The sequence below is a fragment of the Pelophylax lessonae genome, assembly GCF_965119305.1.
Source record: "Pelophylax lessonae genome assembly, chromosome: 1".
Lineage (NCBI taxonomy): Eukaryota > Metazoa > Chordata > Amphibia > Anura > Ranidae > Pelophylax > Pelophylax lessonae.
In genome coordinates, this window is record NC_138768.1 from 364,114,299 (window position 1) to 364,141,314 (window position 27,016).

Genomic DNA, 27,016 nt, shown 5'->3' on the forward strand with positions numbered 1-27,016 from the left:
TAATTAAATGTATTGTGATAAAAAAAACTGTCTCATTACTAAATAAAGAATAAAAAAGAAATCTTTGGGAAGTTGATTTGTATATGAAATGTAGCCCTGCAGTATGACATTAGCATTCAGAAGGCTCATAATGGGATATCATTAATACCATGCAAGAAATACCATATTAATGTTTACTGTGGTTGTTGTGAGCTAACAAACTCAACCATGGGGATTGTAAGGTTGGCCACAGATGAAATGACTTTTCATCTGATCAAATCAAGATAGAACTTTTTAAAAAATATATATACACAAAAAAGATCACAATCATGCTTTGCAAATAATTGTAATGTGAGAATGAGTATGTTTTATATGGAATCATTCAATGTTTAATGTCCATGTACTATTGAGTAAGCAGATTGGCAGTGGTCATGGCAACCTCACTCACTGCTTACCACTCTGCATGATTGTTCACCCTGATAACATCTGTGGTAATGGTTGTCTGCAAGAATGATTTTTCCATCATGTTGGAAAATCAGTTTTGTAAAATATTTGCCAGTTATTAATTCATCAAAAAAGTTTGATTGGATAAAAAAAATGATGCGTCTGACCAGCTTAAGGCTAGTTGAGATATTTACCTTAAAAGCAACTTGACACAAATGGCTTATGCTCTGCATATTGTCTTTAGCTTTGAAAAATTTATAGTTCTGCCTTATTAGGGTTTATCTGCTTTGACTGAGTATGACACTTTAGCAGGGGTGTCAGGGAGAGGTAATTTATTAAAGGCTAAGAACTTTTGGAGCATGTTACACATTACATCTGTATTTAGGGTATAGCATAAACCATGCTCTGGCACCTCCCCTCCTCACCCCCCTCCATGACAGCGGGCAGGGGCTCCTCTCCCCTGCAGCCACTGTGACATTTAAATTAGGTGAAGCTGTTGGGGCGGAGCCTGTACAGTCGCATCATCTATTCACAGGGATCTGTGAATAAAAAAACAAGTATGTCTGCCACTTTGGCAGATGGCTTATAGTTCTCAATGAACTATGAGGGCGCTCATCCGCACTTCCTCCAGCTATCTAACAGAAAGCCCATACAGAGGTATGGGCAAGAAAGCTGGAGGAGATATCTGCAGGAACATGACGCTTCCCTCGCCATCAATGTTTTGCGGGCTCCGGGGGAATAAATTGGAAATGCACATTTCTTTCTGCAAAAATCTGTGCATTTATTATTTTTTTAAGTTGAACTTATCTTTTAAAGGAGTAAAGGCTGTTCAGTTAGCAAAGCATATATCTTAGTAAATAAAATTAAGCTATGTTCAAGAGAAATGTAGAACGAACAGGATGTTTGCATGCACAGATGATTGTAGTAAACATAGCTTCACCATCACCTCATTCATACTGTAAAGCTAAATGAACAAACACTTCACAAAGGATACATGCAACTGAGCAACCTTCAGACTTCAGATGATCTCTGAGACTAATTAACTTAACAATCGGGGTTATAATATTTCTATTATTTTGAGTTAATCTTGTTGAACTTTCCAAGGCTCTAGAAAGCCACTTTTAGATGTAAAGAAGGGTAAATGCGAGTCTGTTGTAATGCTTGCTGATGAAAGCTTGGATACTGCCTAATAGTGTTGAGCGAACACGGACTGTATTATTCGTGTTCGTACCGAATAATTGGATTTTTTGTACCCGAACACGGACACGGACACTTTACTGTATGTTCGGGTAAAAATCCGTGTTCGGTCGTTTTATTTCCGGGTTTTGCATGCTTTGGCGCTCTTTTCATGGCGGGCTTTCAACAGCCAATCAACAATCGTTTAACTGGTGTGCCTTAAGCCATCCCAGCCATGCCTGCAAATGTCTCAGTAGCTGTGATTGGCCGTCTGAAGCATGTGACCAAGTCTTTATAAGTTCGAGGCAGCCGCAGCGGCGTCATTATGCTGCTTAGATTCAGGGACAGAGCACACATCAACGTGCTGGCTGCTGATTAGGGAAAGATAGGCAGGAAAAAACCATTTGTGTCCGGATAGAATTGAGGGACAGGTCGGAGTGTTTAGGCAGGGCGAGTTGTAGGCATTTTAGGGATAGAGTCTGCTGAATTATAGGGTCAGTGTCTTCTACAAACTACAATCGATATTGCTGTGTGGGGGGTGGGGTCTGCACTCAATCCTGATCTACGATCTCTTCTCAATCCTGTTAGGGACAGAGTCTGCTGAATTTTAGGGAAACTGTGTTCTACAAACTACAATCGATATTGCTGTGTGGTGTGGGATTGGAGATAGGCAGGTGTCAGTGATCCACATCCATTTTTCTGTGTGTGAGCTGCAGTGAACACAATCTTTTTGGGCTGCAGTGAACACAATCTTTTTGGGCTGCAGTGAACACAATCTTTTTGGGCTGCAGTGAACACAATCTTTTTGGGCTGCAGTGAACACAATCTTTTTGGGGTGCAGTGAACAAAATCTTTTTGGGGTGCAGTGAACACAATCCTTTTTGGTGTGCAGTGAACACAATCTTTGTGGGGTGCAGTGAACAAAATCCTTTGTGGGGTGCAGTGAACACAATCTTTTTGGGGTGCAGTGAACAAAATCCTTTTTGGGGTGCAGTGAACACAATCTTTTTGGGGTGCAGTGAACAAAATCCTTTGTGGGGTGCAGTGAACACAATCTTTTTGGGGTGCAGTGAACACAATCTTTTTGGGGTGGAGTGAACAACATCCTTTTTGGGGTGCAGTGAACAAAATCCTTTTTGGGGTGCAGTGAACAAAATCATTTTTGGGGTGCAGTGAACACAATCTTTTTGGGGTGCAGTGAACACAATCTTTGTGGGGTGCAGTGAACACAATCTTTTTGGGGTGGAGTGAACAACATCCTTTTTGGGGTGCAGTGAACAACATCCTTTTTGGGGTGCAGTGAACACAATCTTTTTGGGGTGCAGTGAACACAATCTTTGTGGGGTACAGTGAACAGAATCTTTGTGGGGTGCAGTGAACACAATCTTTGGGGGGTACAGTGAACACAATCTTTGTGAGGTGCAGTGAACACAATCTTTGTGGGGTGCAGTGAACACAATCATTGTGGGGTGCAGTGAACTCAATCTTTGTGGGGTACAGTGAACACAATCTCATACTTCTGAAGGTTTGAGGGTGCTGCCTGTTCCATACTCCCCCTACTCCTCATCTAGCCTTTTAGGGGTACAAACAATAGTAATTGGGGCCTAGTGTGGTTGTGTACGTGTGATATACATACACTTTTTTGGGATCATATTTTCTATTCCGCTATTTAATCAAAAACCTTTGGGGATCAGTTAAATTGGGGGATAGTCTGTGTTGGTACGTGTGAGAGAGATCCACCTTTCCAAGTTGTTGGGGTTCATCTCATACTTCTGAAGGTTTGAGGGTGCTGCCTGTTCCATACTCCCCCTACTCCTAGCCTTTTAGGGGTACAAACAATAGTAATTGGGGCCTAGTGTGGTTGTGTACGTGTGATATACATACACTTTTTTGGGATCATATTTTCTATTCCGCTATTTAATCAAAAACCTTTGGGGATCAGTTAAATTGGGGGATAGTCTGTGTTGGTACGTGTGAGAGAGATCCACCTTTCCAAGTTGTTGGGGTTCATCTCATACTTCTGAAGGTTTGAGGGTGCTGCCTGTTCCATACTCCCCCTACTCCTAGCCTTTTAGGGGTACAAACAATAGTAATTGGGGCCTAGTGTGGTTGTGTACGTGTGATATACATACACTTTTTTGGGATCATATTTTCTATTCCGCTATTTAATCAAAAACCTTTGGGGATCAGTTAAATTGGGGGATAGTCTGTGTTGGTACGTGTGAGAGAGATCCACCTTTCCAAGTTGTTGGGGTTCATCTCATACTTCTGAAGGTTTGAGGGTGCTGCCTGTTCCATACTCCCCCTACTCCTAGCCTTTTAGGGGTACAAACAATAGTAATTGGGGCCTAGTGTGGTTGTGTACGTGTGATATACATACACTTTTTTGGGATCATATTTTCTATTCCGCTATTTAATCAAAAACCTTTGGGGATCAGTTAAATTGGGGGATAGTCTGTGTTGGTACGTGTGAGAGAGATCCACCTTTCCAAGTTGTTGGGGTTCATCTCATACTTCTGAAGGTTTGAGGGTGCTGCCTGTTCCATACTCCCCCTACTCCTAGCCTTTTAGGGGTACAAACAATAGTAATTGGGGCCTAGTGTGGTTGTGTACGTGTGATATACATACACTTTTTTGGGATCATATTTTCTATTCCGCTATTTAATCAAAAACCTTTGGGGATCAGTTAAATTGGGGGATAGTCTGTGTTGGTACGTGTGAGAGAGATCCACCTTTCCAAGTTGTTGGGGTTCATCTCATACTTCTGAAGGTTTGAGGGTGCTGCCTGTTCCATACTCCCCCTACTCCTAGCCTTTTAGGGGTACAAACAATAGTAATTGGGGCCTAGTGTGGTTGTGTACGTGTGATATACATACACTTTTTTGGGATCATATTTTCTATTCCGCTATTTAATCAAAAACCTTTGGGGATCAGTTAAATTGGGGGATAGTCTGTGTTGGTACGTGTGAGAGAGATCCACCTTTCCAAGTTGTTGGGGTTCATCTCATACTTCTGAAGGTTTGAGGGTGCTGCCTGTTCCATACTCCCCCTACTCCTAGCCTTTTAGGGGTACAAACAATAGTAATTGGGGCCTAGTGTGGTTGTGTACGTGTGATATACATACACTTTTTTGGGATCATATTTTCTATTCCGCTATTTAATCAAAAACCTCTGGGGATCAGTTAAATTGGGGGATAGTCTGTGTTGGTACGTGTGAGAGAGATCCACCTTTCCAAGTTGTTGGGGTTCATCTCATACTTCTGAAGGTTTGAGGGTGCTGCCTGTTCCATACTCCCCTTACTCCTAGCCTTTTAGGGGTACAAACAATAGTAATTGGGGCCTAGTGTGGTTGTGTACGTGTGATATACATACACTTTTTTGGGATCATATTTTCTATTCCGCTATTTAATCAAAAACCTTTGGGGATCAGTTAAATTGGGGGATAGTCTGTGTTGGTACGTGTGAGAGAGATCCACCTTTCCAAGTTGTTGGGGTTCATCTCATACTTCTGAAGGTTTGAGGGTGCTGCCTGTTCCATACTCCCCCTACTCCTAGCCTTTTAGGGGTACAAACAATAGTAATTGGGGCCTAGTGTGGTTGTGTACGTGTGATATACATACACTTTTTTGGGATCATATTTTCTATTCCGCTATTTAATCAAAAACCTTTGGGGATCAGTTAAATTGGGGGATAGTCTGTGTTGGTACGTGTGAGAGAGATCCACCTTTCCAAGTTGTTGGGGTTCATCTCATACTTCTGAAGGTTTGAGGGTGCTGCCTGTTCCATACTCCCCCTACTCCTCATCTAGCCTTTTAGGGGTACAAACAATAGTAATTGGGGCCTAGTGTGGTTGTGTACGTGTGATATACATACACTTTTTTTGGATCATATTTTCTATTCCGCTATTTAATCAAAAACCTTTGGGGATCAGTTAAATTGGGGGATAGTCTGTGTTGGTACGTGTGAGAGAGATCCACCTTTCCAAGTTGTTGGGGTTCATCTCATACTTCTGAAGGTTTGAGGGTGCTGCCTGTTCCATACCCCCCCTACTCCTCATCTAGCCTTTTAGGGGTACAAACAATAGTAATTGGGGCCTAGTGTGGTTGTGTACGTGCGAGATACATACACTTTTTTTGATCATATTTCCTATTCCGCTATTCAATAAAAACCTTTGAGGATCAATTGAATTGCGGGATAGTCTGTGTCGGTACGTGTGAGAGAGATCCACCTTTCCAAGTTGTTGGGGTTCATCTCATACTTCTGAAGGTTTGAGGGTGCTGCCTGTTCCATACCCCCCCTACTCCTCATCTAGCCTTTTAGGGGTACAAACAATAGTAATTGGGGCCTAGTGTGGTTGTGTACGTGCGAGATACATACACTTTTTTTGATCATATTTCCTATTCCGCTATTCAATAAAAACCTTTGAGGATCAATTGAATTGCGGGATAGTCTGTGTCGGTACGTGTGAGAGAGATCCACCTTTCCAAGTTGTTGGGGTTCATCTCATACTTCTGAAGGTTTGAGGGTGCTGCCTGTTCCATACCCCCCCTACTCCTCATCTAGCCTTTTAGGGGTACAAACAATAGTAATTGGGGCCTAGTGTGGTTGTGTACGTGCGAGATACATACACTTTTTTTGATCATATTTCCTATTCCGCTATTCAATAAAAACCTTTGAGGATCAATTGAATTGCGGGATAGTCTGTGTCGGTACGTGTGAGAGAGATCCACCTTTCCAAGTTGTTGGGGTTCATCTCATACTTCTGAAGGTTTGAGGGTGCTGCCTGTTCCATACCCCCCCTACTCCTCATCTAGCCTTTTAGGGGTACAAACAATAGAAATTGGGGCCTAGTGTGGTTGTGTACGTGCGAGATACATACACTTTTTTTGATCATATTTCCTATTCCGCTATTCAATAAAAACCTTTGAGGATCAATTGAATTGCGGGATAGTCTGTGTCGGTACGTGTGAGAGAGATCCACCTTTCCAAGTTGTTGGGGTTCATCTCATACTTCTGAAGGTTTGAGGGTGCTGCCTGTTCCATACTCCCCCTACTCCTCATCTAGCCTTTTAGGGGTACAAACAATAGTAATTGGGGCCTAGTGTGGTTGTGTACGTGTGATATACATACACTTTTTTTGGATCATATTTTCTATTCCGCTATTCAATAAAAACCTTTCTAGGGCAAGATCTTAAATTACAGAAATATGAGGAGACCGTCAAATAAGGGCCGTGGCCTGGGTCGTGGTGCTGCTGGTAGAGCTCCTGTTGCAAGGAGAGGACATGGTCGATCTGTGCCAGCTACACGCACAAGTGAAACACCTTCCTCAAGTGTGAGTAGGCGACAGAACCTGCATCAGTATTTGGTAGGGCATCAAACGCCCCTAGAAGTGATGAGGCCAGAACAAGTTGAGGCGATAGTAGATTGGTTTGCTGCTGACAGTGCCTCCAGTTCCTTCACATTGTCTCCCACCCAGTCTACTGCAGAAAGGTCAGAGTTGGCACCTGCAGCCAATGTCCAACCGTCTTTCACCTCACCCCCTTGCAAATCAGGCCAGCAGTCTGAGCCCCAAGCCATACAGCAGTCTCTTATTCTTTTTGAGGACTCTGTCAGCAGGGTTTCCCAGGGCCATCCACCTAGCCCTGCCCCAGAAGTGGAAGAGATTGAGTGCAGCGATGCCCAACCACTTATTTCTCAAGATGAGTACATGCAAGGATCATCGCAGCACGTCTCCGATGATGACGAAACGCAGGTGCCAACTGCTGCGGCGTTCAGCATTGTGGAGACCGACAAGGAGGGCAGGGGTGAAGACTGGGTGGAAGATGATGTGGAGGACGATGAGGTCCTCGACCCCACATGGAATGAACGTCATGCAGGTGACCTGAGTAGTTTGGAGGAAGAGGCGGTGGTCGCACAGAGCCACCAGCACAGCAGAAGAGGGAGCAGGGTGCAGAAGCGGAGCGGCCGTGCCCTAGACACTACGCCCGCTACTGCCCAACGCAGCAAGGGAACGAGCGCACCAAAGTCAGCTCAAAGGAGTTCTGTAGCGTGGAAGTTCTTTAGAAAATGTGCTGATGACAGGACACGAGTGGTTTGCACCCTGTGCAATCAGAGCTTGAAGCGAGGCATGAACCTTCTCAACCTGAGCACAACCTGCATGATCAGGCATCTAAGTGCAAAGCACGAGCTGCAGTGGAGTACACACCTTCAAAACCAAGAAACGTCTCTGGCTCATCCTGCTTCCTCTTCTGCTGCAGTCTCGGCCGCTCCAGCCACATCTGTAGTGATACCGTCACCTGCCACCCCGCAAACAGACGATCTGTCAGCAACACCACCACCTGGGTCACCAACAACCATCTCCACAATGTCCCGTGGAAGCGTTCAGCTTTCCATCTCCCAAACACTTGAGAGGAAGAGGAAGTACCCCCCTACCCACCCGCGATCCCTGGCCCTGAATGCCAGCATTTCAAAATTATTGGCCTTTGAAATGCTGTCATTCCGTCTGGTGGAGACGCACAGTTTTAAAAACCTTATGTCGGTGGCTGTCCCACAGTACGTCGTGCCCAGCCGCCACTACTTTTCCAGGCAAGCCATCCCTTCCCTGCACAACCAAGTGGGGGAAAATATCAGGTGTGCACTGCGCAACGCCATCTGTGCCAAGGTCCACCTAACTACGGATACGTGGACCAGTAAGCACGGTCAGGGGCGTTATATCTCCCTAACGGCACACTGGGTAAATGCAGTGGCGGATGGGCCTGAGGCGGATAGCAATTTGGCGCATGTCCTTCCACCACCGAGGATTGCAGGGCGCTTCAGTTTGCCTCCTGTTCGTAACTCCTCCTACTCCGCTTCCTCATCCTCTACCGCCTCCTCATCCGGACAGCGTAACACCTTCACCACCAACTTCAGCACGGCCAGGGGTAAACGACAGCAGGCAGTTTTACAACTTGCCTGTTTGGGGGACAAACCACACACCGCGCAGGAGTTGTGGAGGAGCATGGAACAGCAGACAAATGAGTGGTTGCTGCCAGCGAGCCTCAAGCCCGGCCTGGTGGTGTGTGATAACGGGCGAAATCTCATAGCAGCTCTGGGCCTAGCCGGTTTGACGCACATCCCTTGCCTGGCGCATGTGCTGAATTTGGTGGTGCAGAGGTTCCTTAAAAACTACCCCGATATGTCAGAGCTGCTGCAGAAAGTGCGGGCCGTTTGTGCGCACTTTCGGCGTTCTCACCCTGCTGCTGCTCGCCTGGCAGCGCTGCAGCGTAACTTCGGCCTTCCCGCTCACCGCCTCATATGTGACGTGCCCACAAGGTGGAACTCCACCTTGCACATGCTGGAAAGACTGTGCGAGCAGCAGCAGGCCATAGTGGAGTTTCAGCTGCAGCACGCACGCGTGAGTCGCTCTGCGGAACAGCACCACTTCACCACCAATAACTGGGCCTCCATGCGAGACCTGTGTGCCTTGTTGCGCTGTTTTGAGTACTCCACCAACATGGCCAGTGGCAATGACGCCGTTCTCAGCTTAACTATCCCACTTCTATGCCTCCTTGAAAAAACAATTCGGGCGATGATGGAAGAGGATGTGGCACAGGATGAGGAGGAGGAGGAGGATGAAGAGGTAACATTTCCAAGGCTTTCAGGGCAGTCATTCGCAAGGGGCTCCGAGGGTGGGTTCCTGCACACGCAAACGCCAGGGACGCAATTGTCCAGCAGGGGCACAGTTCTGGAGGATGAGGAGGATGAGGAGGAGGAGGAGCTGGAGGAGGAGATGGAACCATGTTCACAGCAGGGTGGCACCCAGGCCAGCTCATGGCCATCACTGGTGCGTGGCTGGGGGGATACAGAGGACACGGACGATACACCTCCCACAGAGGACAGCCTTTCGTCGCCTCTGGGCAGCCTGGCACACATGAGCGATTACATGCTGCAGTGTCTCCACAACGACCGCCGAGTTGCCCACATTCTAACTTGTGCTGATTACTGGGTGGCCACGCTGCTGGATCCCCGTTACAAGGACAACGTACCGTCCTTAATTCACTCACTGGAGCGCGATCGCAAGATGCGCGAGTACAAGCGCACGCTGGTAGACGCCATGCTGCTGGCATTCCCATCTGACAGCGGGGCCACAGTGGAAGCACAAGGCAGAGGAGGAGGAGGAGGAGGTCGCCAACGCAACCAGGGCACCGCCAGCACCTCAGAAGGCAGGGTTAGCATGGCCGAAATGTGGAAAAGCTTTGTCAGCACGCCACAACAAACAGCAGCACCAGCAGCTCAGATGGAACGTCTTAGCAGGAGGCAGCATTTTACCAACATGGTGGAGCAGTATGTGTGCACACGCCTACATGTAGTGAATGACGGGTCTGCCCCCTTCAACTTCTGGGTCTCCAAATTGGGCACATGGCCTGAGCTTGCCCTTTACGCCTTGGAGGTGCTGGCGTGCCCTGCAGCCAGTGTATTATCTGAACGGGTATTTAGCACGGCTGGGGGCGTTATAACAGACAAGCGCAGCCGCCTGTCCAGAGACAATGTGGACAAGCTCACGTTCATTAAAATGAACCAGGCATGGATCCCACGGGACTTTTCCGTACCTTATGCAGAATAGCAATGGATACCGACCTTACCCACCCATTGTTCCATTTTTGCTCTTTCTCACTCTTTTGGGGTGTACCCTCATTTAAAATTTTTGAAAAGAAGCAGTGTTGGCTACCTCGTCCTCCTCCTCAGGGCCAGATTAATGTAGGGGCTATTGGAGCTGCAGCTCCAGGCCCCTACCTTTTATATAGGCCCCGGGTTGGCCATATTCACTGTTACCGCTCTTCTGTCACTTGTAAACACAGAAGTCTGGCTTCTATGCTCGCTTCCCCAGGCAGCACCCTCAGAACCTCCCCACACAGCGTGAAGGCCGGACAAGGAGGGACAGTTGGCGATGCATGGATGTGTTTATGGGCTTCAGAGACAGCATCCCATGTTGAATTAGGCATGCATGGCTGCACCCTTCCTCCTCTGGATGCATGGCAAGGCACGGCCCTTAAGGCCCTTCAAAATCCTCAGCACCAAGCCCATGATGCTGTTAATCCGGCCCTGGTCCTCCTCCACCGCCGCTTCCACCTACACCGCCCATAGGTGTGCGCAGCCTATTGCATTAAGGTGTGCACCCCAAAGTTGAAATACACATGCATGTGTTTGCCAGCAGGGAGAGTAATGTATCGGGGCCATGTACCTGTAGGCAAGGAGAAATAGAGCAGAGCAGGTCCCAGGGAGATCTTTCCCATCTCCTCACTGGCAATGCTATGTGCCCTAGGTGATTAGGGTGTGCCCAGGCACACCCAGCACACCCTGTGCGCACGCCTATGTCACCGCCACATCCACCACCACCTCAACCTCCCTCCTACTCCATATGGGCCTCGTCCTTCAGAGATGAAGAAGAACATTGTTTTATTTTTCTGTTTTTTTTTTGTTGTTTTAAGTTATTTCCCTATCCACATTTGTTTGCAGAGCACTTGCCATGCTCTTAATTACGTTTTGCTGCCATTTGCAGCACTCTAGCCCTTTCCTTTGGTGTTTTAGAGCCATTTTAGTGCCTTAAAGTTCGGGTCCCCATTGACTTCAATGGGGTTCGGTGTCCGGGAAAAGTTCGGTAAAAGTCCGGGACACGGACCCGGACTTTTTTTTAAAGTTCGGCCGAACCCGTCGAACACGGACATCTAGGTGTTCGCTCAACCCTACTGCCTAACCAACTTCTTCCTAGCAACATTTACTTAACAGATGGCAAATAAACAATCCAGCATTGTCAAAATTGCATGTAACAGACATATTTAATTTTTTTCTGTTCACATGTTGCTTGCATATAGCTATTTCTGTTACAAATCTCTTGTTTCATCTCTGTATATGTTTTGTACACCAGTTTTTTTTTCTTAAAAATTTGCAACTTTTGCTCCCCAACATTATTATTTTTCTTTCTTGCTGATCTAAAAATGTCTACAATAAACATATTTAGGAAGATGGTGTGTGTATCTAGACAGAAGCTGTGAGCTTGATGGTGTATGAAGGGGATATATCTCCTCTCCCCGATATTCCATTCCCACCATTCCTGGAGGACAGTTCATCTACCCATAAGAATAATGTTTTCTTTTGATTTATTTATTTTTTTTGAAAAATGTTTATTGGGTTTAAAATACAATACAGTGAACAAGTTGAACAAAGGTAGGTAAACCAAGTCAAAATACAAAGGGAAAAAAGAAAAATGTCCAGATGAGACATAAGACTACTCAATAATGATACACATGAGCGCATATTGGACAATAAAAGGGGGGAAGGGAAGGGGAGAGGGAATAGAAGGGGAAGGGAGGGGGTGAACCACCCATACTTGTTGTCTTAGGAAAGAGCACATTGGATATAAGATGAATACCTAAAAAGGAATGTAACCAATAACGATACAGAACATATGTGATACCAAGGATGCAAAATAATGTCAGAGATGCCTCTGTGATAAACAGGTTAGCCTGGACTGTCAGGGGGAATACTTTCAGTTTACCAAGGGAACTGGCTAGGTCAAGTGTTAAGTACCACTCAGTGTATCTAAAGGGGCGTATCATATTACTTAGGTCTTCCTGGACAATGAGTGTTCCAACAACTTTCTTCATCGTGAGACGAATCTGTGTGTAGACTGAAAGTTCATCAAAATAGCATCAAGTCTTTATAAGTTGCAGAGTTACAATAGAGACTGTTCCACCAGTTTGAGACTGGGGGGGGAGGAGGGGGTTTAATCCAAGTGGTGAATCCATTGTGAAAGTGAGTGATCCGTAGCAACTGTTCTTGGTAAAGTGAAAGGCTCACAGCCAAAAAGGCATATAAGAGGGTCTTTTGGTAAGTTGGTTGGTGATCTCTCATACGTATATGAGAACCTTGTCCCAGAAATTGCTAACACTAGGGCATTCCCAGAGGCGATGTATAAGGGTGGGGTGTAGCGTTTTGCACCAAGTACACTGAGCCTGAGTGGGATCGTCCGAGTTATGTCGAAAGGGGTAGTAAGCACAGTGCATTATTTTGAAGTGTGTCTCTCGCCACATTTCCAAGACGATAGTGCAGTGGACACGTTTGTAACTTTTAAGAAGTTTCTCTGGGAGAGTATCATCACCAAAAACATATGACCATTTTTTAAGGGGAGCCAGCTGGTTCTTGTCCAAATTGTGGGAGACAAGGTGTGCATACAAGTTTGATATGGAGTAGTCTTTACGTTGGAGCACTATATCAATAAAGGATTTCTGGAAGGGATTAGTTTGCGGTCCACAACAGGTTCGTAGGTAGGAGATAATTTGGTTGTGGTGGAAGTAATGAAACAAGGGTAAAGAGTACTCCTGGCAGAGAGATTGGAACGATTTAGGTTTGCTGGTGCAGCCCTGGTACAAGGAAGAAACAGCGACTAGTTCTTGATTTTAATAATGTATTACAGGGTCATACCAATCCGAATTAGTGTCAAAGTTCCACCTGTCTATATTTGTTTCTCTCTACCTGGATATACTGTTGTAAACCAGCCCATGTCCTGAAATAGATGTAATCTTGTCTTGTTCATTTCTCAGTAAAGCCTTTGAACAAAAAACATCCTGTTCCCACTTATACTTTGTTTTTTTATTGTATTTAGATTTCTTTCTCTGAGATAATACAAGAAAAAAATAAAATAATGTTATGAAAAAAAAAAAAAAAACAATTAGCAAACTTGTTTGTGTTCATCTATATCTAGTAATCCCCGTCTAAACCTAAGTCTTATGCCCCATACACACGTGCAGATTATCTGCAGACTTTTGTCTGCAGACTTACCAAAACCATATAATATGAGGTCAAACCTAAACACTTTCAATTTGTATGCAATCCGGCAGGCCCTTGCACTACATAGAAAAGGTAAGTCTGCAGACAAATGTCTGCAGATAATCTGCACGTGTGTATGGGGCATAACTTATATCTTGGGAAATAGACATATGAGTGCTGCCAGCATTATATATATAATTATACAATATCTGATGGCTGCCACCGCGCACAAATCAGAGATAAAAAATGGGCCCGGGTGCACAGCAGAGACTGTAGCGCATATGAACCAAAAAAGAGAGCGGCACTCATGGGTCTTAAAAGGTGAATGCACAATGACAGTTTAATCAACGTTTTGACGAGGCACAAGCTCGTCTACCTCAGAAAGACGAGCTTCCTGATGGAGGGCTGCATTGACTTTGGACTTGATAAAACACAGTGGACCAAAACCAGCAGATGCCAGGGTTTCACAAATCATCACAGACTGTGAGAATCTGTGGGGTATTGTCAAGAGGAAGATGAGACACCAGACTCAACAATGCAGATAACCTGAAGGCTGCTTTTAAAGCAACCTGGGTTTCCATAACACCTCAGCAGTGCCACAGGCTGATCACCTCCATGCCACGCCACATTGATGCAGTAATTCATGAAAAAGGAGCCCCGACCAAGTATTGAGTGCATACTATACTGTACGTGGACATACTTTTCAGTAAGCCAACATTTCTGTATTATGTATATTTATGTAATATTCTAGTTTTCTGAGATACTGAATTTTGGGTTGTCACTAGCTGTAAGCCATAATCATTAACATGAAAAGAAAGAAATGCTTGGACTATATCCCTCTGTGTGTAAAACATCTATATAAAATATATGAGTTTCACTTTTTGAATTGAATTACGGAAATAAATGAACTTTTTTATGATATTCAAATTTTATGAGCTGCACCTGTATATATGAGACAGAGAGGGCTTCTAAACAAATACAAAGAATCTTCTGTGCAGGTAGTAAAGATTTTAATAAATATTAGCGTCCTAGCCCTTGAATACAGTCTGCACATACACACACAAACACTTAATATGCAAGTGATTATCATTTTCCCTGGCAGTGTGATAATATATACACATAATATTTGTTGAAAATGTGCTATATTCACAGGTGTTTTTTCAGTTTGGCTTGGCAGTTTCTTTTAGTAAACTATTTGCAGAATGCATGTTGCACCTTTTCAACAAATGCTATCATTATTTCATATACACAATAATCCCTATAATGTATCCATAGGGAGAAGTGTTTAGGCATACCATGTCTAATATGGGAACAATAAAGTCTTTATCGATGCTCTTTATATTGATGGAGCACCATAAATACAGTGATGAACGTCACTGTAAAATAAATATTCATTAAAATCTTTGAAAATAAAGATTGTAATGAATATTTCAATGAACACAAGAACATTTCCCAAAATTTTGACAAAACTCATTACATGAAAGTAAGGTTAATAATATAACTTAGATTACAAAATCTTCAGTTTTACCTAAATTAGTTGATGCAAAAATGAATACACCCCACAACAAAAACTACTACATCTAGTGTTTTGTATGAACTCTATGATTTGTAAGGACAGCACCAAGTCTTCTAGGCATGGAAAGAACAAGTTGATAGGAAATTGCAACATCTATCTTTTTCTATTCTTCAAGAACGGCCTTTTTTAGAGCCTGGATGCTGGATGGAGAGTGATGCTCAGCTGTGGAAAATATACAAACCCACATACAGTACATAAATACTGCACTTTACAAATATAAAACAGTGGCCACATTGCTGCAACGCTAATGTGGCAAGAACTTACCGTACTGTCCACCAGGTAGAACTTTTTTTATGCTAACTTTGAGTCTTTTACTTGACATTCATCACTGTATTTAATGGTGCTCCGTCAATATAAACAGCATTGATAAAGACTTTATTGCTCTCAAAATAGACATGGCATGCCTAAACACTTCTCACAATGGATACATTATAAGGATTATATATATGTATACATATATATATATACATATATATATATATATATATATATATATATATATATATATATATATATATATAATATTACATAAGAAACTTATAGAAAAACTAAGAAAACAAGAATCCCTCACACTTACATTTTTTCTAACTCATACAACAGGAAGATACATGTGGTTTACAGTATCCCTCCCCTAAGGAATGACTGGCATACATCTCACATGAGAATTTCCAACATATTACAATATTTGAGCATCAGAGGCACCTGCTTTCTAATCAAATCTCACACATGTTTTATTTCTGTATGTTAATCAAGTTCTAATTTTTATGTATTGACCTTTCTTTACCTTCTTCTCTCTTTTTAGACCTCCTGGATGTAACAATACTGCTACAGTTGCTATTTATGGTAACATTATTCCTGCCGTCCCAATGAAATATGGTTTTAAAACGTATCAATTAAGAAATAAATTCAACAATGATATATATTTCCACTTGATAAGAATTCATTTACAGTAAGGAAGCAATATAACGAGAATTTAGGTTTGACATTTATTTATAGTGTATTAAAGCTTATTACACATCGTTCTGTATTTGCCTGGTATTCAAGCACACTTGCATTTATAACCACTATAACAGATTCTAACTTATTTCTGTTTGTTTATAAAGCTATTTTACAGATTGTTTCTTAGTACGCCATCAGTTTAAGTGGTACTGTTTGTTTTCCCTCTCTCCCAATTACAAGGCTTTGCTTGTTAGCTTTAATACTTTATGTTACCCTGATTAAAAGGAGTTTACTTCTGAAAAGTGTGTCATTGACTTTTATTGTGATACTACTATGGCTCTGCTGGAGCAGCCTACAGCATGTAGCTTTGTGAAGGGTAAATAAGGCTATGTTTTGTACTGCACCCCTAATGTATGATTTCGGCAATTAGGTAGTGATGCAAAAAGAGCATACAGATGACACACTGGGGAAAGAACTATTATGAGAGTTCTGAATCAGGCTAAACCAAGTGAACAAAACCTGTCCTAGATTTTGTTAAAAGTAAAATAGAGAACCTAACTGTAGGGTTTACATAGCAAATGATGCTCACATCTAATCTTCAAATGGATCTAAACAGAAGGAATGAAAACAAATACAAATCTTAATGGGGATAGATGGGTAACAAGTGTCTTAATATCCTCCATCAATTCTACAATAGTTTATTTTGTCAATACAAAATATAAGCACCCTGTTGTTCTGATACTGAGCTCATGCACAAATCCACAATATTTAGGGTGAATCCATCAACCTGTAATTTTTTTTAAATTAATAGTTCTTTCTAAAAAAAAATACACCATATGATGCCAGCTAGTACATCTTTTGTGTGCCCCTGTAATCCCAGGCAGACTGCCATTAAGGTTCTGTGATGATGGGTATAGAGCACTTCTGCGTTCATTTAGAATCCATTTATAGGTGTGTTCAGCCTGCTATTGACCTCCATCTGACCTGCACTTGACCTGCTACCAGGACTTAGGAAAACAAATGCAAAATCCATTTGAAGTGGACAAAACCCTGTCAACACAGGCCCTATGGGTTATCAAACTATCCCTTTTAATAAACAGTGATGTGTCACTATGGTAGGGTGAAGGAAATGGGCTAAGCTCAAAGATCGGGGCTTTGCTCTTAACCTAAAGAAATCAACATCCTTATTGAATGTGCCTTGAATCACAGTAGCACACAGAAAATGTTTGCTGGTTAACAGGTCAAATGTTTTTTAACCTTTACAAAGGCTGACATATTCACTTCTTGTTCTTGTTTTCTTTCTGAATTTCTTCCAGTGTTTGTAACATGTGAATGTCAAAACTGCAGTATTGGACATTTCAGTGCCACATGCTTGTTCCCCAGGCTTTTGCAATGAGCCTTATTTGAAATTCAACTGATGAACACTTATACACCTACCAGTGGATTAAACAGATGTTATATTAGACTATCATTTTATATTTCCCTAGTATCACAGGTCCCAGAAGATTGCTCTTCATTGAAGACACACAGCGTGGCTCGTGCATGCGCAGTACGCACCCAGCTGTGAAGCAGTCACAGCCAGGTGCGCACACTAGTGATGTTGGCGCCGGGGGGAGAGGAGAGGGAGAGAACAGAGGCTTCTGGCGGCCACATCGCTGGATCATGAGACAGGTGAGTGTGTATTTATTAAAGGTCAGCAGCTATACTTTTTGGATACTTTTTGAATACTTCTGGTTATGAGGAATTGTGTTACACTTCCCTGTACCCCATGTTGCAGTAGTTCTCATAGCCCTAAGCAAGTTTTGGCTTTGTAAATGTCATACATGGATAGGCATTATAAGGGGCTGCAGCAGTGCATCAGGAGAGCAAAGGAGAAGTATGTACATATATGTACACTATATTACCAAAAGTATTGGGACAACTGCCTTTACACACACAAACTTTAATGGCATCCCAGTCTTAGTCCGTAGGGTTCAATATTAAGTTGGCCCACCCTTTGCAGCTATAACAGCTTCAACTCTTCTGGGAAGGCTGTCCAACAGGTTTATTTAAGAGTGTTTCCATGGGAATGTTTGATCATTCTTCCAGAAGTGCATTTGTGAGGTCAGGCACTTATGTGGATGAGAAGGCCTGGCTCGCAGTCTCTGCTCCTCCAGCAGTCATCCACCCCAAACTCGCTCATCCATGTCTTGATGGACCTTGCTTTGTTCACTGGTCCAAACCATTTGGTGGAGGGGGGAATTATGGTATTGGGATGTTTTTCAGGGGTTAGGCTTGGCACCTTAGTTCCAGTGAAGGGAACTCTTAAGGTGTCAGCATACCAAGACATTTATGACAATTTCATGCTCCCAACTTTGGGGTTGGCCCTTAATGTTCCAACATGACTGCGCACAGTGCACAAACAAGGTCCATAAAGACATAGATGAGTGAGTTTAGGGTGGAGGAACTTAACTGGCCTGCCTCCACCCTAAAGGACTGTCCGACCTCAACCCGACAGAACACTTTTGGGATGAATTAGAGTGGAGACTATGAGCCAGGCCTTCTGGTCCACATCAGTGCTTGACCTCACAAATGCGTTTTTGAAAGAATGGTCAAACATTCCCATAGACACACTCCTTAACCTTGTGGACAGCCTTCCCACTAAATTTTAAGCTGTTATAGCTGCAAAGGGTGGGCCAAGTCAATATTGAACCCTACGGACTAAGACTGGGATGCCATTAAAGTTAATGTGCATGTAAAGGCAGGCCTCCCAATACTTTTGGTAATATAATGTATATACACTTTTATGGGAATGTATAGATAAATTAATTTACATTTTATAGCAGTCATTTGGTTAAAAGAGATTATGCATGACAGCAGTTATCTGATATGTTGTTATGGATAACAACTACTGTAATGTTTTCTCGGCTGTTAAACATCACTGATGATCGAATAAGAAATTAATTGAAGTTAAAGTAAACTTAGAACTCAAATCTAGGCAAACAGTCTAACCTCCCAAAATATTTCTAATTCTGTTCATCTAGACTTGTGATCTAGCTAACCCTCTAACAGCTAAAGCATAACTCCAGCAATTTTTTTTTCATTTGAGGGTAGAACCTTTAGGTCAGGATATTATTTTCAGTGTGTGCCCCGCTGTAGAGATTTCCTCTTACTTTCAGTGATTGAAAGCATCCCAGTGGGGACACAGACTGCACCAAAACACCCTTTATCAGGTTATCGCCACTGACTTCCTGTGCCAGTGACAGCTACTCTCTCTATGGGGTCAAGAGAAATAATAAAAACATGATACATTTTTACTCTTTTCAAGTCTACAAAAAAAAGGTAAATATTGCCCCCTAGTTAGTGGGACTATTAAAGTATTATTAAAATGGCTGAGGGTCAATAAATGTATTGGGACAATAAATAGTTAATAAATTACAGAAGGCCGATTGGAGTCAGTTAATCAATTTGTTTCTCAGTAGAGCTCCATGCCAGTCCCTAGTCCTAAAGTTGAGGTGGCTACTGAGGACATAATGGTACCTGGGGTTACACAGTCAGCCACCAGCGAGAGCAGCCTTAGATGTCTCTGTCAGCTGTGTGTTGCTAATGGCCTTGTCTATCAGAGTTTTCGTTATTGTTTTTTCAGCCTCCCTCTTTCAGGAAGGATATATGTGTTTACTTCCCATACTGAGTGTACTCCCCCAACTCAACCACTGTTGAACAGTCAGAGAGTACACCCACTTTGAACTCTGTTGGAGAGCCAGCAAGTACACCAATAGCCATAGAAGTGATGACTAAGAAATTATTGCATAACAGGCCCTTAGAAACCCTACCCCCCCCCCAGAGCTCCTGTTCTGTGTTTACAATATAGATTAGAAAGTGAGAATGCGGCAAGGTTTCTGCTGAAAGAGGGAGCAAGTAATGCTGGGTTGGCTACTTAGACAAGGACTTTATGCATCTGTTGTGTACTTTAACCACTTCTATACCGCACACTTTTACCCCTTTCCTGCCCAGGCCATTTTTCAGCATTCAGCACTGTCACACTTTGAATAACAATAGTGTGGTCATGCACCACTGTTATTATTTTTATTATTTTTTTATATTTTTTTCACACAAATAGAGCTTTCTTTTGTTGGCATTTAATGACAGCTGGGGTTTATATTTTTTGCTACATAAATGAAAAATGGCTGAATATTGTGAAAAAAAGAAGACATTTTTTTCTGTTATAAAGTTTGCAAAAAAAAAAAAAACATCTTTCTTCATACATTTATGGCAAAGTGCCATCTTATAAATAATGGTGGCAGTGACAAGGGACACTGCCTGTGACAGTATGTAAGGAAAAAAAAAAGTTGAATTATATTTTTTTAATTATTTAGATTCTTTTTTTTTTTTACATACTGTGACCAGAACAAAACAGTGTTACCATAGTAGCACTGTACTACTCTGGGGAAGTGATCAAGATTTATTTATTTTTTTTATACACTATGATTGCTAATAGCAGTTAATTTCACTGTTATAAGCAAACATGTTTACGAATGAAAGTGTGTATTCAGTGTGTATTGTTGTGATTAGTTGTGATTGGCCACAGCTAATCCCATGGTACAAATGGGCTGTGATTGGTAATTCAACTATGACAAAGGTGTAATAGACAATCTAAAAGATTATAGATGAATCCACAACACTAACAGCGCTAATGAATAAGTCTGCTGATGTCAAGGTGACTCCCATGTGGGAGGACTGATGACAAACAGAAATTAATGCAGTTTTCAATCACAAGACGGTTTCAGTAAGTGACAGTCCAAATGTCAGGGAAAGGGTGTGAAGGATTTCATCACCACAAATGGTTGTCCAACATTCAGAGGGGACAGTTTCTCCGAGTAAGGAGAAACTGTACCACGGATGATGACTTTGAAACCCAGGCCCAAGTTTTAAAACAAAAGTTTGTGGAAAAAGGGTACAAAATTAATAAACTAGACACAACCATTGCTGAAGTAGGGAGTCTTTCTCAAAACGAGTGTTTGAGGGATACAGTGAGACAGCCCACACGTGTGCATGAATGGAGTTTTATAACTCAATATAATGCACAATATCAGGATGTGGAGCAGATTTTTAAAAAGCATTGGCCTGTGTTATGCATGGACAAGGTTCTAAGTGGGGTGTTACCTGAGAACCCTTCGTTTATATACATAAGAGGGCCCACTTTTGGAGATCAAGTGGTGAAAAAAGTGTTGGATCCCCCACTAAACCAACTATGTTTTGGGATAAGACCGTAGGTTTTTTCACATGCAGAAAATGCAAAACATGCAGACAGGTGCATACACACGTGAGGAATTTTACAATGTTTACGTCTTCTTCCAATGGACAATGCTTTGAGATCAAAGATTTAATAACATGTAACAGTACACGTGTTGTGTACTGTTTACAATGTGCATGTAATCTGATATATATTGGAAGAACTAAAGGTACCATTGCCATCAGAGTGTTGGAGCATATTGCAAACATCCGGAAAGGTTTTAAGGATCACAATGTATCCCTGCATTTTCGTAATTATCACAATAGTGATCCCACACATCTTAAATTTTGGGGGGTGGAAAGGGTGGATCCAGTTTGGAGAGGATCCAACAGAGTTCGCAAACTTTCCAAACGCGAAACACACTGGATCTACCTTACAGAATCTTTACATCCCAAAGGTTTGAACATTGATTTAGATATCAATTGTTTTATCAGTAATTATTAATCATGTGTTGAAGTTTTCTATTGGTAGTCTTTTTATTCCAATTATTTCTTATCCAGCTGGTTCTTGATGTCCTTTTTGATATTTTAGTGGTTTTTAGAGAATATTAAAATCGTATATTTATGGTAATGGATTCTAATATATTAATGTAGATTGAGATATATCCTGTGGTATGCATTTATTTATTGATATATGTATGCATTTAATATATGTGGGATCATTAATTTTTTGTAATTTTAAGTATTTTTATATTTTTATATATATATGCAGAATTTTATCCAATGCTCTTATCAGCTAAATGTATTCTGTATATGATGCATTTCCTATGATCAGTTAATTTGATGTGTTTTTAACGTTTAGAATAACGAATATGGTGTATGACCAAGTTTTTTATTAACATGTAAAATGATGGGCATTCGAATAAATACATGGATGCTGTACATCAGGGTTAAAAGAAAGCATTGACCATATATATGTGGTCCGCGCTGCTGTCCGGGTCCTTTTTAATGTGGGGACATTCGTGGGAAGGGCCAGAAGTAGATATGTATTATTAGTGGGGTCAATGTCCGGGCGGAAGTCCAATCACAGGCAGTGACGTCAGGAAAGCGGAAGTGAGCGTGTCCCGCTCACTTCCAGGTCACGGCGACGGTGCCGAGTGCGCCTGCGCCGTATGGATGGTAAATATCGGCCGACCGCGCCACGCACACACACTCTCAGAGGAAGTCTTATCGACGAAACGTCAGGGCGTGTGTGCGCGGTCGCCTCATACCAGTGTCACGCTTGGCCACGCTACGGTCTCCTGGCAAATACGGGTTAGATCGGGTGATGTGTCATGGAGCGTGCATGTCTTATTGAATACTTTCATTTCTATTAATTGCTGTAAGTAGACATCTTGAGGGGAGTGGGGCTGTATGTGTCAGATTTTATATATTAAAGTTGCGGAATTACACTATGTGCCCCTACTCTTCATTTACATGCTAACATGAATGGAGTAATATATGAAGGCTAATAAGGTGTATATGGAGTTTCGATCTTGCGGTTGTTGGAGACGTCCACATGGTGATCGGAGTATACTCTGAGGGAGTTGTTTGATCATTGATCTGGTGAGTTCCAGGAGAGAGGGGGGAGCACCGGTGATTGGTGGATTTATGGTGGATGAATAAGAAATCCTTCACACCCTTTCCCTGACATTTGGACTGTCACTTACTGAAACCGTCTTGTGATTGAAAACTGCATTAATTTCTGTTTGTCATCAGTCCTCCCACATGGGAGTCACCTTGACATCAGCAGACTTATTCATTAGCGTTGTTAGTGTTGTGGATTCATCTATAATCTTTTAGATTTTCTATTACACCTTTGTCATAATTTTCTTGAATATAACAGCAGCTGAGACCGTAAAGGTCTTATATGTGTATATATTTATATCTCTGTGAAAACTAGAGCGCAGGGTGAGTGATTACTTTGCAATTGTGGTGGTGTGTGCAATCTCTTCACTCCTTTATTATCAGATATAATTCAACACTTTAAGAATTTCTAAATATTTGAAAGTCCATAGCTTGACCACACTTAAAAAAAAAATATTTTATTTAAAAATCTTTCTTGAGTTGACCACACACTGTCAGATTTTGCTTACATTTAATATGTTAGATATGCTTAATTATAAACTAGATGAATGTTTTTCTTAGGCATGCTACACAGTTGTTTGTGAATTTTTAGTGTATTGATAATCAGAAGGTAACGTATTTGACTAGCTTTTAATGAACAATTTAAAAACTCAAAGCCATCCATTTCTGGTGCTGGTGGGATCATGCTATGCTCACCTGCCTCCCTTTTTAACTATGGGTGGATAGTAGAAGTAATGTGAGAACATTCTAGATAATCAATGTTTTTACTTATGCTAATTTTTAGCCTATAAATAGGTATATTATATAAGTATCATGCATTCTTTTCTTTTTTACTAAATTGTTTACTAGTACATTTGCTCAATATAAGTTAGAAAAAGAGCAACAAAAGGCACCACAAACATGCAAATCAGGTGCATATTTACAGATAGTTGGATAACATTCAACAAGGTTATATTGTTAAGGCATGACATGTAAAAATCAATGGTTCCCTATAAGAGCTGTCTAAACTGATCCGACTTGTGACATGCAACATTAACCCCCCCCCCCCCCAACATTTTGGCTTTTCACCATTTACTTTAAATGGACTTTATTAGATTTCTACATGGGAAATATGTGGACAATAATTGAATACTTGCAATGTTGGGATTATTTAATACTTTTTTACTTTGATTTGAATTATTATTATTATTATTATTATTATTATTTTTGCAATAGTTTTATAGCGCTGCACTTGCTCTTTATACACATATTTAGCAATGGGCTGTTTCATGGCTATGAAGACATGGATTAGCAGGCCAGTTTCATTTTTAGTGTAGTTGAGTGGCTCTTTGTTTAAGAGGGATTTCCATGGGTTCATTTCAAGAGAATGGCCGAGTAAGGTGGAGATGATGCAATATATAAAGCACCAAACCCGTTTGCCTAGAGAACATCTCCACCAGATGTGAAGATTGTTACAGTTTTGGGACAGTTCTTGAAACAGTACCCCAGCAGTGTTCAGGTTATACCTGTTGGAGCCAATACATCATGAGTTTATAGTTTCTTTCAGAAGAAGAGATGCTAATCAAGAGCTTAAAGATAACCAACCACTTGTCTTTCCACTAGATGTGGATAGGAGGACTAGAGAAAGCAATAAAATATTAGAGGGGTATATAGATGTAATTGTACACAGGTCATAACTACAGATTGTCTTAAAGGGGGTTATTATGAGCAGAGATGTGGGGTGTTTTGAAGTTAGGACATAGTGTAGATTTTTTATTTGCAAATAATGCATAATGCAATAATTCTTAAAGAGATCTTTTGAATGTTTAAGGAGTAAAACCACTGTAAGCACTGTGGGGAGTCTAGGCTTTGAAAGAAGGCAGGGTTGCCCCAGAGTGTACTAAGGGGCAGGTGGGGTGACAATAGATCTTCAGGAAGTATTTTGTAACAGGGTTGGTTAGATGTTGTATACAGTGGGGTGGAAGCTGGAGGCTCACCCAAAGGTAGACTTTGGATGTATGGGAGAGAAGAGAAATTGAGCAAACTAATGCTCAAGCTGTGAACTAATAGCTAACCAAGTGTGAAAACCCCAAACCACCTTTTAGTTTGGTTTTTGTAAAGAACTTGAGAAGCAATCCTAGGTTTTGGGAGTCACTAAGCTTTCAGGGTTTTGCTTTGGCATATATGTAGGTTTTGTGAAAAAAACAAGATCAGGAGAACCCCAAAAAAGGTACAGGAGCTTGGGGAGGAAGGTCATTTTGCAGTCAATTGCAACTACATGTCCAATCCAGGAGATAAGGTATTAGATGTTTTCTGAAAGGGGTAATTGTAGAGGTGTCAAGAGATCATGTCCACAGCAACTTAGTTAACTGAAATACAATCCTTGTTTGGGGGAGGAGGAATGAGGTGAAAGATTGCCTTGGGAAGGTAAAACAATGAAATAGTTATCACAGTCTGCAATACTGCCAGCCATCACTATCTATCAAAACCTAGCTAACCTGACACAAGGGAAAATAAAATTCTTGGAAAAATCTGGTTCACTCTCTGGATTGTGTAGCAGCTAGGTGATTATGAGATTCCCTAAACTATCCTGTGAGCTGGAATACTTGTGAACTCTTACTTTTCCCTCTGCCTACAAACAACAAGACTAAGGGTAGCTAAGGGTAGCTTGTTGGTCTGCGAGGCAACCATACACACATACAAAAAATCCTTTTTGCTGACAATAAGATCTGTCCCTGTCTAAAGCAGATATGATAGCTTCCACATTGACACTAATCTGCATGCAATCAGGTTGGCCATCTAATTATCTGTCAGCCAACCAGTTAAAGAGAATCTGAAAGAGCAGTCACATGATGCAATCTCACAAAGATTAGCAGTAAATTTACAACTGAGCTTACAGGTACTAGTAATGTAATGCATCAATCTCTCAAAAAGTTATGCAATTTTAGCGTAGAACACAGAAGGCCACCTGGCAGACAGTGCATAGAAATATGTAGAGAAGTAAAATTTATAATAAAATAATATGACTTAGTATTATACTAGCTATTTGCTAAAAAATAAAAAGGGAGAAAAACAGAAATGCATTTTATGAGTGTTTTTTCCAACACATTGTGCATGAATTACATTGTTCTTTCCTCTTGAAGTGGCATTAGGTTATATGTACAAACCAGTTCTGATAGCTGGGTTAGAGATAGGATTTCTAACACCAGTGCATCATCCTGACTGCAGCAAATCCAAACACAACAAGGCTACTGTACACAGCATCAAAAAATGGTTTAGTCATTCCTTATATGGTTCTGTAAGGATAGGACATGCCATTCTGCATTTGCATGCAGCCTTTGGTGCATACTATGGGAAGGAATAATTATCATCTCCCTAAATAATAATTTGAATCTTATAAGAGAGGAAATATATTTTCCCTGATATAGAAGATAATGAGTGGTGGTTCCAGAAAGTGTGGAGCTTCCTTTTGTAAAAACTTCTCCCTCAATGCTGAAGGCCTGTTAGGATTCTTTGCTGGCTTGTGAGGTGATTGTTGAATTATTTTATCTACAGCCACAAATCTACAGCATCATGTCAGAGACTCACTATCAGCTAAATGTGAAATCAGGTCTAAGATGCCAATCAACTGATGCCGCTTTTGCCCATACCACTGGCCAATTAATTTAAAACCTATCTGTAATATTATTATTTCAATCTATATTAATGTCATAAGAGGTGTGAGAGGGGGAAGCCCTGTTGAATGCCAGTGAGGAAAGGGAACATAGTGGAGCCTGCATATTTGATAAATGGTTGTGGTGTGTGGTAAATGGCTTGGACCCAAGTGACAAAATGTTCCCGGAAGTCCAATTTACACAAAATATAGAATCCTAGGTTTTCTGATTTCTAAAGAGAGTAGCTTGGAAGCTATTTATCTAGATTTAGAGATATATAAAGGTGCCTGAGCCTTATGATGCAGTCCTTGGCCTGGCAGCCTAGGACACTGATATGAGAGTGCACAGGTCATGGTTAAGTCTAATAGCTAAAAAGTTTGCTAACATATTAGTATCTAGGTTTGGTGGTAATATGAGGTTGTAGTTGGCATGTTCTGTAATGGGCTTCAGTATCATATCTACCGCTACAGTAAGGGTGTCAGGGGTGAAAGAGTCACCATTGAGTATCATGGTCAATGGCGAGGTAAGTTTTAGACTAGGGATTTCTATTAACTTTTTTATAGTTTATGTAAAAGAAGCCATTAGAGCTGGGTTGTTTGTTAGGCTTCAATGACTTTTTGGCATCTGG

The 27,016-nt window shown here is 41.7% G+C and overlaps 1 protein-coding gene across 2 annotated transcripts in view; it reads right to left on the reverse strand.

Moving 5' to 3' along the window:
• RORB (RAR related orphan receptor B) overlaps positions 1-27,016 on the reverse strand; it is a 322,474-nt gene that overhangs the window by 50,273 nt on the left and 245,185 nt on the right. The window lies entirely within an intron of this gene.